General features: G+C 46.3%; 1 protein-coding gene across 1 annotated transcript in view; it reads left to right on the top strand.

The window, feature by feature from the left end:
• The window catches only part of LOC128684571 (mucin-5B-like), a 1,040,772-nt gene that overhangs the window by 795,410 nt on the left and 230,014 nt on the right, over window positions 1–15,348 (top strand). The window lies entirely within an intron of this gene.

The raw sequence follows: 15,348 nt of genomic DNA, 5'->3' as shown, positions 1-15,348 counted from the left end.
GGTGTGGAGGGGTGATGGTGGTGTGCAGGGGTGGTGGTGGTGGGGTGGTGGTGGTGTGCAGAGGTGATGGTGGTGTGCAGGGGTGATGGTGGTGTGCAGGGGTGGTGGTGGTGTGGAGGGGTGATGGTGGTGTGCAGGGGTGGTGTTGGTGTAGTGGGGTGGTGGTGGTGTGCAGGGGTGATGGTGGTGTGCAGGGGTGGTGGTGGTGTAGTGGGGTGGTGGTGGTGTAGAGGAGTGGTGGTGGTGTGGAGGGGTGATGGTGGTGTGCAGGGGTGGTGGTGGTGTGCAGAGATGATGGTGTGCAGGAGTGATGGTGGTGTGCAGGAGTGGTGATGGTGTAGTGGGGTGGTGGTGGTGTTGAGGAGTGATAGTGGTGTGCAGGAAGGGTGGTGTAGTGGGGTGGTGGTGGTGTGCAGGGGTGATGGTGGTGTGCAGGGGTGGTGGTGGTGTAGTGGGGTGGTAGTGGTGTGCAGAGGTGATGGTGGTGTGGAGTAGTGGTGGTGGTGTACTGGGGTGGTGGTGGTGTGCAGAGGTGATGGTGGTGTCCAGGGGTGATGGTGGTGTGGAGGGGTGGTGGTGGTGTGCAGGGGTGATGGTGGTGTGGAGTAGTGGTGGTGGTGGTGTGCAGGAATGGTGATGGTGTGGAGTGGTGGTGTGAAGAGGTGATCGTGGTGTGCAGGGGTGGTGGTGGTGTAGTGGGGTGGTGGTGGTGGTGGTGGTGTAGTGGGGTGGTGGTGGTGGTGGTGGTGTGGAGGAGTGGTGGTGGTGTGGAGGAGTGATGGTGGTGTGCAGGGGTGATGGTGGTGTGGAGGGGTGGTGGTGGTGTGCAGGGGTGATGGTGGTGTGGAGTAGTGGTAGTGGTGGTGGTGTGCAGGAATGGTGGTGGTGTGGAGTTGTGGTGGTGGTATGAAGAGGTGATGGTGGTGTGCAGGGGTGGTGGTGTAGTGGGGTGATGGTGGTGGTGTGGAGGAGTGGTGGTGGTGTGGAGGAGTGATGGTGGTGTGCAGGGGTGATGGTGGTGTGCAGGGGTGGTGGAGTTTGTAGTGGGGGGGTGATGGTGGTGTGCAGGGGTGGTGGTGGTGTAGTGGGGTGATGGTGGTGTGGAGGGGTGATGGTGGTGTGCAGTGGTGGTCGTGGTGAAGTGGGGTGGTGGTGGTGTGCAGAGGTGATGGTGGTGTGCAGGGGAGATGGTGGTGTGGAGGGGTGGTGGTGGTGTGGAGGGGTGGTGGTGGTTTGGAGGGGTGATGGTGGTGTGCATGGGTGGTGGTGGTGTGGAGTAGTGGTGGTGGTGTGCAGGAATGGTGGTGGTGTGGAGTGGTGGTGGTGGTGTGAAGAGGTGATGGTAGTGTGCAGGGGTGGTGGTGGTGTAGTGGGGTGGTGGTGTGGAGGAGTGGTGGTGGTGTGGAAGAGTGATGGTGGTCTGCAGGGGTGATGGTGGTGTAGTGGGGTGGTGGTGGTGTGCAGAGGTGATGGTGGTGTGCAGGGGTGGTGGTGGTGTAGTGGGGTGGTGGTGGTGTGGAGGGGTGATGGTGGTGTGCAGGGGTGGTGGTGGTGTAGTGGGGTGGTGGTGGTGTGCAGAGGTGATGGTGGTGTGCAGGGGAGATGGTGGTGTGGAGGGGTGGTGGTGGTGTGGAGGGGTGGTGGTGGTTTGGAGGGGTGATGGTGGTGTGCATGGGTGGTGGTGGTGTAGTGGGGTGGTGGTGGTGTGCAGAGGTAATGGTGGTGTTCAGGGGTGATGGTGGTGTGGAGGGGTGGTGGTGGTGTGCAGGGGTGATGGTGGTGTGGAGGGGTGGTGGTGGTATGCAGGAATGGTGGTGGTGTGGAGTGGTGGTGGTGGTGTCAAGAGGTGATGGTGGTGTGCAGGGGTGGTGGTGGTGTAGAGGGATGGTGGTGGTGTGCAGAGGTGATGGTGGTGTGCAGGGGTGATGGTAGTGTGGAGGGGTGGTGGTGGTGGTGTGGAGTGGTGGTGGTAGTGGTGGTTGTGTGCAGGAATGGTGGTGGTGTGGAGTGGTGGTGGTGGTGTACAGAGGAGATGGTGGTGTGCAGGGGTGGTGGTGGTGTGGAGGGGTGGTGGTGGTGTGCAGGGGTGATGGTGGTGTGAAGTAGTGGTAGTGGTGGTGTGGAGTGGTGGTGGTGTGCAGGAATGGTGGTGGTGTGGAGTGGTTGTGGTGGTGTGCAGAGGTGATGGTGGTGTTCAGGGGTGATGGTGGTGTGCAGGGGTGGTGGTGGTGTGCAGGGGTGATGGTGGTGTGGAGTAGTGGTGGTGGTGGTGGTATGCAGGAATGGTGGTGGTGTGGAGTGGTGGTGGTGGTGTCCAGGGGTGATGGTGGTGTGGAGGGGTGGTGGTGGTGTTGAGGAGTGATAGTGGTGTGCAGGAAGGGTGGTGTAGTGGGGTGGTGGTGGTGTGCAGGGGTGATGGTGGTGTGCAGGGGTGGTGGTGGTGTAGTGGGGTGGTAGTGGTGTGCAGAGGTGATGGTGGTGTGGAGTAGTGGTGGTGGTGTACTGGGGTGGTGGTGGTGTGCAGAGGTGATGGTGGTGTCCAGGGGTGATGGTGGTGTGGAGGGGTGGTGGTGGTGTGCAGGGGTGATGGTGGTGTGGAGTAGTGGTGGTGGTGGTGTGCAGGAATGGTGATGGTGTGGAGTGGTGGTGTGAAGAGGTGATGGTGGTGTGCAGGGGTGGTGGTGGTGGTGTGGAGGAGTGGTGGTGGTGTGGAGGAGTGATGGTGGTGTGCAGGGGTGATGGTGGTGTGGAGGGGTGGTGGTGGTGTGCAGGGGTGATGGTGGTGTGGAGTAGTGGTAGTGGTGGTGGTGTGCAGGAATGGTGGTGGTGTGGAGTTGTGGTGGTGGTATGAAGAGGTGATGGTGGTGTGCAGGGGTGGTGGTGGTGTAGTGTGGTGATGGTGGTGGTGTGGAGGAGTGGTGGTGGTGTGGAGGAGTGATGGTGGTGTGCATGGGTGATGGTGGTGTGCAGGGGTGGTGGAGTTTGTAGTGGGGTGGTGGTGGTGTGGAGGGGTGATGGTGGTGTGCAGGGGTGGTGGTGGTGTAGTGGGGTGATGGTGGTGTGGAGGGGTGATGGTGGTGTGCAGTGGTGGTCGTGGTGAAGTGGGGTGGTGGTGGTGTGCAGAGGTGATGGTGGTGTGCAGGGGAGATGGTGGTGTGGAGGGGTGGTGGTGGTGTGGAGGGGTGGTGGTGGTTTGGAGGGGTGATGGTGGTGTGCATGGGTGGTGGTGGTGTGGAGTAGTGGTAGTGGTGGTGGTGTGCAGGAATGGTGGTGGTGTGGAGTGGTGGTGGTGGTGTGAAGAGGTGATGGTAGTGTGCAGGGGTGGTGGTGGTGTAGTGGGGTGGTGGTGTGGAGGAGTGGTGGTGGTGTGGAAGAGTGATGGTGGTCTGCAGGGGTGATGGTGGTGTAGTGGGGTGGTGGTGGTGTGCAGAGGTGATGGTGGTGTGCAGGGGAGGTGGTGGTGTAGTGGGGTGGTGGTGGTGTGGATGGGTGATGGTGGTGTAGTGGGGTGGTGGTGGTGTGCAGAGGTGATGGTGGTGTGCAGGGGAGATGGTGGTGTGGAGGGGTGGTGGTGGTGTGGAGGGGTCGTGGTGGTTTGGAGGGGTGATGGTGGTGTGCATGGGTGGTGGTGGTGTAGTGGGGTGGTGGTGGTGTGCAGAGGTAATGGTGGTGTTCAGGGGTGATGGTGGTGTGGAGGGGTGGTGGTGGTGTGCAGGGGTGATGGTGGTGTGGAGTAGTGGTGGTGGTGGTGGTATGCAGGAATGGTGGTGGTGTGGAGTGGTGGTGGTGGTGTAGAGGGATGGTGGTGTGCAGGGGTGGTGGTGGTGTAGAGGGATGGTGGTGGTGTGCAGAGGTGATGGTGGTGTGCAGGGGTGATGGTAGTGTGGAGGGGTGGTGGTGGTGGTGGTGTGGAGTGGTGGTGGTAGTGGTGGTTGTGTGCAGGAATGGTGGTGGTGTACAGAGGAGATGGTGGTGTGCAGGGGTGGTGGTGGTGTGGAGGGGTGGTGGTGGTGTGCAGGGGTGATGGTGGTGTGAAGTAGTGGTAGTGGTGGTGTGGAGTGGTGGTGGTGTGCAGGAATGGTGGTGGTGTGGAGTGGTTGTGGTGGTGTGCAGAGGTGATGGTGGTGTTCAGGGGTGATGGTGGTGTGCAGGGGTGGTGGTGGTGTGCAGGGGTGATGGTGGTGTGCAGGGGTGATGGTGGTGTGGAGGGGTGGTATGCAGAGGTGATGGTGTTGTGCAGGGGTGATGGTGGTGTGCAGGGGTGGTGGTGGTTGTGTGGAGGGGTGGTGGTGGTATGCAGGGGTGATGGTTGTGTGCAGGGGTGCTGGGGGTGTGCTGGGGGGGTGGGGGTGTGCTGGGGTGGTGGTGGTGTGGCGGGGTGGTGGTGGTGGTGTGGAGGGGCGGTGGTGGTGGTGTTGAGGGATGGTGGTGTTGAGGGATGGTGATGGTGGTGTGCAGGGGTGGTGGTGGTGTGGAGGGGTGGTGGTGGTATGCAGGGGTGATGGTGGTGTGCAGGGGTGATGGTGGTGTGCAGGGGTGGTAGTGGTGTGCAGGGGTGGTGGTGGTGTGGAGGGGTGGTGGTGGTGTGGAGGGGCGGTGGTGGTGGTGTTGAGGGATGGTGGTGTTGAGGGATGGTGATGGTGGTGTGGAGGGAGGGAGGGTGGTGGTGGTGTGGAGGGAGGGAGGGTGGTGGTGGTTGGAGGGAGGGTGGTGGTGGTGGTGGTGTGGAGGGGTGGTGGTGGTGGTGTGGCGGGAGTGTGGCTAGGTCTGGCCGGGTGTCTGCTCGGATATGGATGATGGTAATATCATTTATATATCATCAGGATCGCCACAGAGCTGGCCGCTGGAGCCGAGCTGCTGCCCACATGATCACCAACACCACTGTTTTACCCGATTACTTCCCTCTCCAGCCTCCTTCCTCAGCACGTACACGTGTACGTACGTACACACACACACACACACACACACACACACACACACACACACACACACACACACACACACACACACACACACACACACACACACACACGCACACACACATACACTGGAAAGTGATGTAGTGGAGCCACGAACCATACGTAGCTTTAAGAAGAGGTATGATATGGCTCATGGTGCAGGTGCAGGGAGAGACTGGATCTAGTAAATGACCAGTAAAGAGGCGGGGCCAGGAGCTGTGACTTGATCCCCACAGCCACAATTAGGTGAGTACACACACACACACACACACACACACACACACGGAGGTGCAGTTTGCAAGGAGACTAGTACCAGAGTTTACGGAGATAACATTCAAAAAATAGTGTAGGAATTGAACTTGCGACATTAGAGAATAGAAGAACCAAGAGAAATATGATATAAAATACTCGGTGGTGAGGGATACACTTTTCTAGAGGCGGGAAACGGGTACACTTGGGCCCAGTTGAAAGACAGAAAATTTCATTGGGATATCTTGGATCGAGAAAGGAGATGGTAAGACCAATGGTTACTTAAATTCAACCTTATCAAGTCCAAATTAATGAAAATTGGAGAAGGAAGACCAGAAAGAATGATGGCAAACACTGGAGGATAAGGATGATGGGGTAAACATATTACTGAGCATATCACTGCAGGCAGGCGTTCTTAGAGTCATTCATTATTCAATATATGACATGTCAGAGCTGGTCAAAAAAAAAAATAACTGGAGAAATTCAGAGACTCGCAACAAGACTAATCCCAGAGATTGAGAGATTAGATTTTGCCTCCGAAGCAGCTAGTTTAATGTGCTTTCACAAGTGGCTTAGAAACTAAGCATCAAAGGAGGTTAACAGGATCTTTCTGGATATATATTTTCAATTATATATAATCTGTTACCAGCAGATTAAGGATATTTGCTTAAGGTGTCTGGGATCTGATTTTCATTAATAAGATTCCTTAACAAATCACATAGGTTATCATACTGTTGTTATATTCCTCAGTAAGTGGACAAACACGCAGTTAGTGCTCAAGAGAGGGACCATAAGGCTATCCACAAGGTTTACTATTAGTACTTGTTACCAAACTTAAACCTGGCTACTACAAGATCACTGTATTTGCATGGGAAGTTGCTCCGGAAATGTAATTATCTACGTTCATGCTTCCTAATTTGTAATCTATGATAATCTGATTTATTATTTGCTTCTTTTCTAATATTATTTCTAATGCTTGATATATGCAGACCAAAGTTATATTGAATGGTTTCATTCTAGGTATTTTATTTTCCAAACTTATCAACTTTATAAAGTGTAAGTAATTTAATGTGTGTTGGAATCTAAGCCTAACTTATCATGGTTCCTATAGTTCGTACCTGGGAAGGTGACAACAAGAGTAGATGCAGTCCTGCCAAATAACTCTGTTTAGATCCATCAGTGTATATATTTTGTGATATCTTCTTGCTGACAGTTGAGATAGAAATTTCTTTTATAGCAGTTGCCTTTGCACTTGATGTAAGAAAGGGATTACTAGTGATGATCTTGGGAGGGGCTTTATTCGGTATTAAGACCTTGTGTACTCTACATGATACCTACCTGGAAGCAGCTCGGAGCGGTATCGTATGTGCGTGATTAGTTGAGGCAGTGCATTTGCAGCTCTTTGTTTTCTGGTGATGGAAGTAACAATTAAAACGGATGTTTCAGTACAGTGGGTCAAAAAACAAAATTCCTTACATCAAGAGACTGCTCACGGAGTAGAATGCAATGTATGCAGTATTCACAGAGACCCACATAAAGGATCATTATGACAACGAAATATGGATCCCAGGTTATAACCTATTTCGATGCGACAGACTAAACAGGCAACAAGGGGGGGAGGTGTGGCCTGTATGTCGCTGAGTCGCTCATTTGCACAGAACTACTAAACACCTCAAATGATGTAGTTGAAGTTTTGGCGGTAAAAATTGAACATCAAAACCTTTGTCATTGTGGTAGTATACAAGCCTCCAGATGCAACTTCCCAGCAATTCCAGGAGCAGCTTGTGAAAATTGACCACTGTCTGGAAAATCTCCCAACTCCTGCTCCAAACATCTTACTACTAGGAGATTTCAACTTGAGACACCTAAAATGGAGGAGTATAGCAAACAATGTTTTAGCAGAGATCACACCGGGAGGCAGCTATGATGAAAATTCACACACACACGAACTATTAAATCTCTGCAACAAATTCACCTTAAACCAGCAACGTTAGTAGAGCCTACAAGACTAGAAAATACGCTGGACTTCATCTTCACTAACAATGACCATCTGATACGTAATATAACTGTATCAAAGACAATACACTCAGATCACAATATAATAGAGGTACAGACATGTATGCACAGGGCTCCTGACAAGCAAAATGTGAGCAGTCATGAAGGTCTCTTCAGGAGATGCAACATTCCCCCGATGAAAAGCAGGGGCACCACGAGTACATTGAGAGACAACACAGTAAGTGCCAGGGGCCCAAGACTGTTCAGTTGCTTCCCAGCATACATAAGGGGGATTACTAATAAACCCCTGGCTGTCTTCAAGAAGGCACTGGACAGGAACCTAAAGTCAGTACCTAACCAACCGGGCTGTGGTTCATACGTCAGCTTGCGTGCGGCCAGTAGTAACAGCCTGGTTGATCAGACCCTGATCCACCATGAGGCCTGGTCTCAGACCGGGCCGCAGGGGCGTTGACCCCCGAAATCCTCTCCAGGTAAACTTCAGGTATCTACCTACCTGCCAGAATCCAGTTGGATTCTGGCGTCTTCTAGTGCATGAGATATCCCTCTTTGTTCCAGTGCATGAGATATCCCTCTTTATTCTAGTGCATGAGATATCCCTCTTTGTTCCAGTGCATGAGATATCCCTCTTTGTTCCAGTGCATGAGATATCCGTCTTTGTTCTAGTGTATGAGATATCCCTCTTTGTTCTAGTGCATGAGATATCCCTCCTTATTCTAGTGCATGAGATATCCCTCTTTGTTCTAGTGCATGAGATATCCCTCTTTGTTCTAGTGCATGAGATATCCCTCTTTGTTCTAGTGCATGAGATATCCCTCCTTATTCTAGTGCATGAGATATCCCTCTTTGTTCCAGTGCATGAGATATCCCTCTTTGTTCTAGTGTATGAGATATCCCTTTTTTTCCAGTGCATGAGATATCCCTCGTTATTCTAGTGTATGAGATATCCCTCATTATTCTAGTGTATGAGATATCCCTCATTATTCTAGCGTATGAGATATCCCTCATTATTCTAGTGTATGAGATATACCTCATTATTCTAGTGTATGAGATATCCCTCATTATTCTAGTGTATGAGATATTCCTCATTATTCTAGTGTATGAGATATCCCTCTTTGTTCCAGTGCATGAGATATGCCTCATTATTCTAGTGTATGAGATATCCCTCATTATTCTAGTGTATGAGATATCCCTCATTATTCTAGTGTATGAGATATCCCTCATTATTCTAGTGTATGAGATATCCCTCTTTGTTCCAGTGCATGAGATATTCCTCATTATTCTAGTGTATGAGATATCCCTCATTATTCTAGTGTATGAGATATCCCTCATTCTAGTGTATGAGATATCCCTCATTATTCTAGTGTATGAGATATCCCTCATTATTCTAGTGTATGAGATATCCCTCTTTGTTCCAGTGCATGAGATATTCCTCATTATTCTAGTGTATGAGATATCCCTCATTATTCTAGTGTATGAGATATCCCTCATTATTCTAGTGTATGAGATATGCCTCATTATTCTAGTGTATGAGATATGCCTCATTATTCTAGTGTATGAGATATGCCTCATTATTCTAGTGTATGAGATATCCCTCATTATTCTAGTGTATGAGATATCCCTCATTATTCTAGTGTATGAGATATGCCTCATTATTCTAGTGTATGAGATTTATTATTATTATCACACTGGCCGATTCCCACCAAGGCAGGGTGGCCCGAAAAAGAAAAACTTTCACCATCATTCACTCCATCACTGTCTTGCCAGAAGGGTGCTTTACACTACAGTTTTTAAACTGCAACATTAACACCCCTCCTTCAGAGTGCAGGCACTGTACTTCCCATCTCCAGGACTCAAGTCCGGCCTGCCGGTTTCCCTGAACCCCTTCATAAATGTTACTTTGCTCACACTCCAACAGCACGTCAAGTATTAAAAACCATTTGTCTCCATTCACTCCTATCAAACACGCTCATGCATACCTGCTGGAAGTCCAAGCCCCTCGCGCACAAAACCTCCTTTACCCCCTCTCTCCAACCTTTCCTAGGCCGACCCCTACCCCGCCTTCCTTCCACTACAGACTGATACACTCTTAAAGTCATTCTGTTTCGCTCCATTCTCTCTACATGTCCGAACCACCTCAACAACCCTTCCTCAGCCCTCTGGACAACAGTTTTGGTAATCCCGCACCTCCTCCTAACTTCCAAACTACGAATTCTCTGCATTATATTCACATCACACATTGCCCTCAGACATGACATCTCCACTGCCTCCAGCCTTCTCCTCGCTGCAACATTCATCACCCATGCTTCACACCCATATAAGAGTGTTGGTAAAACTATACTCTCGTACATTCCCCTCTTTGCCTCCAAGGACAAAGTTCTTTGTCTCCACAGACTCCTAAGTGCACCACTCACCCTTTTCCCCTCATCAATTCTATGATTCACCTCATCCTTCATAGACCCATCCGCTGACACGTCCACTCCCAAATATCTGAATACATTCACCACCTCCATACTCTCTCCCTCCAATCTGATATCCAATCTTTCATCACCTAATATTTTTGTTATCCTCATAACCTTACTCTTTCCTGTATTCACTTTTAATTTTCTTCTTTTGCACACCCTACCAAATTCATCCACCAATCTCTGCAACTTCTCTTTAGAATCTCCCAAGAGCACAGTGTCATCAGCAAAGAGCAACTGTGACAACTCCCACTTCATGTGTGATTCTTTATCTTTTAACTCCACGCCTCTTGTCAAGACCCTCGCATTTACTTCTCTTACAACCCCATCTATAAATATATTAAACAACCACGGTGACATCACACATCCTTGTCTAAGGCCTACTTTTACTGGGAAATAATTTCCCTCTTTCCTATGTACTCTAACTTGAGCCTCACTATCCTCGTAAAAACTCTTCACTGCTTTCAGTAACCAACCTCCTACACCATACACCTGCAACATCTGCCACATTGCCCCCCTATCCACCCTGTCATACGCCTTTTCCAAATCCATAAATGCCACAAAGACCTCTTTAGCCTTATCTAAATACTGTTCACTTATATGTTTCACTGTAAAAACCTGGTCCACACACCCCCTACGTTTCCTAAAGCCTCCTTGTTCATGTGCTATCCTATTCTCCGTCTTTTAATTCTTTCAATAATAACTCTACCATACACTTTACCAGGTATACTCAACAGACTTATCCCCCTATAATTTTTGCACTCTCTTTTGTCCCCTTTGCGTTTATACAAAGGAACTATGCATGCTCTCTGCCAATCCCTAGGTACCTTACCCTCTTCCATACATTTATTAAATAATTGCACCAACCACTCCAAAACTATATCCCCACCTGCTTTTAAGATTTCTATCTTTATCCCATCAATCCCGGCTGCCTTACCCCCTTTCATTTTACCTACTGCCTCACGAACTTCCCCCACACTCACAACTGGCTCTTCCTCACTCCTACAAGATGTTATTCCTCCTTGCCCTATACACGAAATCACAGCTTCCCTATCTTCATCAACATTTAACAATTCCTCAATATATATATATATATATATATATATATATATATATATATATATATATATATATATATATATATATATATATATATATATAAAGTAGTTCTGGAAAGGGTCAGCAGGGAAGGAATGAGAGGAAGGAGGGAGTGAAGAAGTGAATATAAAGTCTAAAGTGAGGAACACTAATCTTTGGATGGGAACCTTGAAAGGTGTGGAAGGGGAGAGTCCAGTGTTGGGAAGAAGGGAAGACAAGTGTGTAAATCACGAGGAAACACGCTGCACTGTGGTCTCTAATGCTTCTACGCACGATATACACGTCTTGACAGCCCTTCTACCATCACTTACCGAGCAAATAATCACACAGTATACTGCTTACACACTCCATATAATAGTAACACTATATACAGTAACACTATATACGCTGTTTACACACAGCAGTATGGTGTTGTTATACACTGTTCGTACACTCCATATAATGTTTTTTAGCGAAATCTTTTTGTACTTGTGTTATTATTATTATTATTATTATTATTATTATTATTATTATTATTATTATTATTATTATTATTATCAAAAAGATTGTACTTGTGTTGCTAAGTTAAAATTGCTGTTTTTTCTTCCGTCAAATGTGTTATAATTTATGCTGTAGTTTTGTGGGTTGTAATATTGATACAGTTATGCCGTAATAAGTTGTAGTGAAGAGCAAGAACACTCGACTGTGTTTAATAAGTTTACCTTGCAGTTTATTAATGCTCCTGATGTTTTAAAAGTTGATGATAAACATATACACTTCTATACACTAACATTTATATATATACACTTGTATACAGTAACATTAATATACACTTGTGCAACATCTGGTTATCAACATCAACTCCAAGGCTGAGGGACTGATTACCTCATCTTTTGTATATAGTTCTTCTGTTTTCTAATTATGTCCAAGAATCTGTATTGATGAAACCACTGGATGGAGAGAGAACTCCCATGTCGAAACCTGCAGTCAAATTTCCGGTTAGACGTAATGATACAACAGTGATAGAGGTCAACAACATGGTTTCTTCAACAGGTTCTCCCCCACCCACTCTCTCTCTCTCTCTCTCTCTCTATCTTTCTCTCTTGAGATTTCCAAGACTTTGCCTTCTGGAGGAGATAGACAAAGGTTGGTCTTAAGCCCTCATACATACCCTTAGTTTCCCCTCTTGTCACATGTAGACAATAAAGTAGTAATGGAAGTTGAGACTATATATTTCGACCCCCAACTAGGACCCTCTTCAGCAGGATGCATACACGAGGTAAGAAGCTGCAAATATAGGAGGGATACATAAAGTGACAAGAGATAAGTAAAAAGCACTGCAGTAGGTCTACTGGTCCACAGGAGCACTGTAAGCATGCCACTGGTAAACGTTCTTCAGTTGTGTTTCTCATATCCTTGGTCTAGTAAGTTTAGTGTCTTAATATTTTCCTTGAACACAAAATTTGCAATAAAACTTCGTCTATGTTGCCCCTTAGGGTAAGTTATTTAGAGTCACGATTAGTATTCATTCAACAGTCGAATCACCACACAAGGAAAATGTTTGTGTAAACACATATTATATATATGTCGTGCCGAATAGGCAGAACTTGCGATCTTGGCTTAAATAGCAACGTTCATCTTGCCATATAGGACAAGCGAAAATTTGTGTATGCAATAATTTCGCCAAAATCTTTCTGAACCTAACGAAAAAAATATATTTCACTGTGTTTGTTTAGTATTAAATTATTGTAAATAAATCTAAAATACATTTAGTTGGGTTAGGCTAAAATAAATTGTTATAATAAGGTTAGGTAAGTTTTTTAAGTTCCTTTTGGTGCAAAATTATAAATTTTTACATCAACATTAATGAAAAAAATATATCTTTAAACGTATAAGAGAAAATTTTAGAAAGGACTTAATTTTAAATGAGTTCTTGCTAATTGACCAGTTTTACATATTCGGCACGACATATATATATATATATATATATATATATATATATATATATATATATATATATATATATATATATATATATATATATATATATATATATATATATGCATACATATTCAGTTTACATATTCATCTCATTTTGCAGAAAGTTACACAGATTATAATTACTTTAATGGTGTCGTAACAGCCGTGATTAGTTCATGAATATATTTTCCCCAGTTGATGGCTGCAGCTACATGCATTCGTAATATGTATACATAAATGCAGCACTAAGTATCACTATATGCATATGCAAATGTGTCAATTAACAACATTTGCTGGCGGGAGACCTGATTGATGACACAGAGGAATAGTAGCATATTATACGTGCATAATTACACGTATATTTGTCAGCCAGTTTGGAGATGTGATATACACAGAGTGCTTTGTATTACTGTTGGTTACTGTACACAACAGTTGGCTAAACCAGTGGCTTGTTATTAAAGAGGACTTGTTTGTGACTCTCTCTCTCTCTCTCTCTCTCTCTCTCTCTCTCTCTCTCTCTCTCTCTCTCTCTCTCTCTCTCTCTCTCTCTCTCTCTCTCTCTCTCTCTCTCTCTCTCAATTAAACTCGTACCATAGTTAATAACAACCCATATAATGAAATACTTAAATCAACTTGTTCTCTCTCAGAAAGCGTAGTCTTCAAGGAGACATAATACAAATCCTCAAACAGGTTCGGTATGGTTAGGCACGAGGACCTTTTTGAAGTGCAAACTGATACAACTGCACTGAACACTGGCATGAAACCCCATGTGGGAGGTTTAATACGAGTGTGGAGGAGAACCTATTTTTTTTAAATAGTTGTGGAGTACCGGAGTAGTCGCCGCACGGAAGTTGTGGGCGCCAAACATTTTCAATCTTTCAAGAACTGGTTGGATACTTATAATATTCTGTTAATCTAAGTCCTCTCCGTGCACTGCTTACCGGTACTCTTATGCTTTATCCGAAACTGTTCAAAATAACCGGTTGTTTATGTATACGTACAACACAGTATCTAGAATAAAACCTAGTGGTACGTAAAAGTATATGTAGGACTATTTGCTGAAGGTAGTTACAGTTTATGTTTTCCCGCCATTACTGTGATACATACCTTTATACTGTTCCCTATACAACAAACATTTCAAAGACAAAGTTGAATAATACATGTGCCGTTATATGACTAGTGCTACAATTATATCTAGAGTTGATTGACACATGTAGAAAAATAAAAACATGGTAAGCTAAACGTTAGAGATGAAACTATCAGTGTGATGGTTGATGCTGCTGCTTCTTAATCAACTTTGAGACGTCAGGTTTTGTCACAGCAGCACACATGGCAGGTCATGAGTGTGATTTACTTTATTTCTTGTCTTGGTTGTAATGATGATCACTGTAGAAAAGCCAGCCTCACAGCGTACGTTGTGATAAATGTGATAAAGATTTTGAGAGCTCTGTCAGAGAGGCTCTTCGTCAAAAGTGTACCAGATTAAAATCATGAAAGTCTACTTTCAGTGTGTCTTCTCGCAGGCCAAGAAACTCTGCTTTCAGTGTGTTGTCTGCTCGCGGGCCAAGGAACTCTACTTTCACCGTGACATCCTTGTCTTCGATGACCTCTTCCTCCACTGAAAAAAATCTCACAACCCAGGTTGTGAGATGGGGGAATATCCTCTAGAGTCTGGACTCTATCTTGGAGAGTAAATTTTAAGTGACAAACGAACGTTTCTCTTTGGGCAGTTCTTAGAACATGGAAACATCATCAATCTCAACTCGAAGTTGGTAAAACGAGCTTGCAAAGGAAGCTGGCACCTTTGTGTTGAGCTGTGAAAATATTCACTATACTCCCTTATGGTGAGAAGTTTCGCTGTTCATCTAACCAAAAACGATTGAGATAGTCCAAGTTTGGAATGAATATATGGTCCGTTATTTTCCAATGAAATTCTTTCTCTTTAGTGTCCTCCATCTTTCCGGGAAGATGACGATTTCTATTTCTCCGTTCCAACACGCGGTGTAGGACTTCTCTCCCACGATAATCAACGAACCTGTGTTGGGAACAGTATACTGGATTTGACTCTATCCTCTTCACACAGTACTTTGATAATTATAGAGTTGTATAAATATATCTAGCTGGCCGAGTGGTTTACGCACTGGCCTGGAGTTTTGCGACTCACCCGCCGTGGGTTCTAACCCCACCCGTTCAGTGATTTGATAATTAACAATTTTAACATCAGAGAGCACACTGAAGAGCTCGTACTATGAACCCTTTCCATTCGCTGTTCAATTTCGAATCGCATTTTTTTTTAAATTACGCACTGTATAGAGGCTCTTTAAAAGTGAGCTTATTGTACTCCAAATGAATTTACGAGAAGAGAAAATATATATATTATCTAACATTTTACGTCAGTTTAGGTGAGGCAGGCAGAGAAATGTTTGAAATGAGGAGAAATTCATTTCAAGATGATTGTTGGCTGGCGGTAAGAGCGAGACCAGCACAATACTGGCAGCACCAGGCTCAGTCACCGCTCAGCGGGGGAGGTAATTAACCTCAGGTTAAGAACCACTCGTTTAGATAATAGTTGATAGTTTCTTGTCAAGGTAGAAATAGTTTTTCCGCAG

Source organism: Cherax quadricarinatus, chromosome 4 (genome assembly GCF_038502225.1).
Source record: "Cherax quadricarinatus isolate ZL_2023a chromosome 4, ASM3850222v1, whole genome shotgun sequence".
NCBI classification, from domain to species: domain Eukaryota; kingdom Metazoa; phylum Arthropoda; class Malacostraca; order Decapoda; family Parastacidae; genus Cherax; species Cherax quadricarinatus.
The sequence above is the reverse complement of the archived record's forward strand: the minus strand, read 5'-3'. Positions and strand labels throughout refer to the sequence as shown.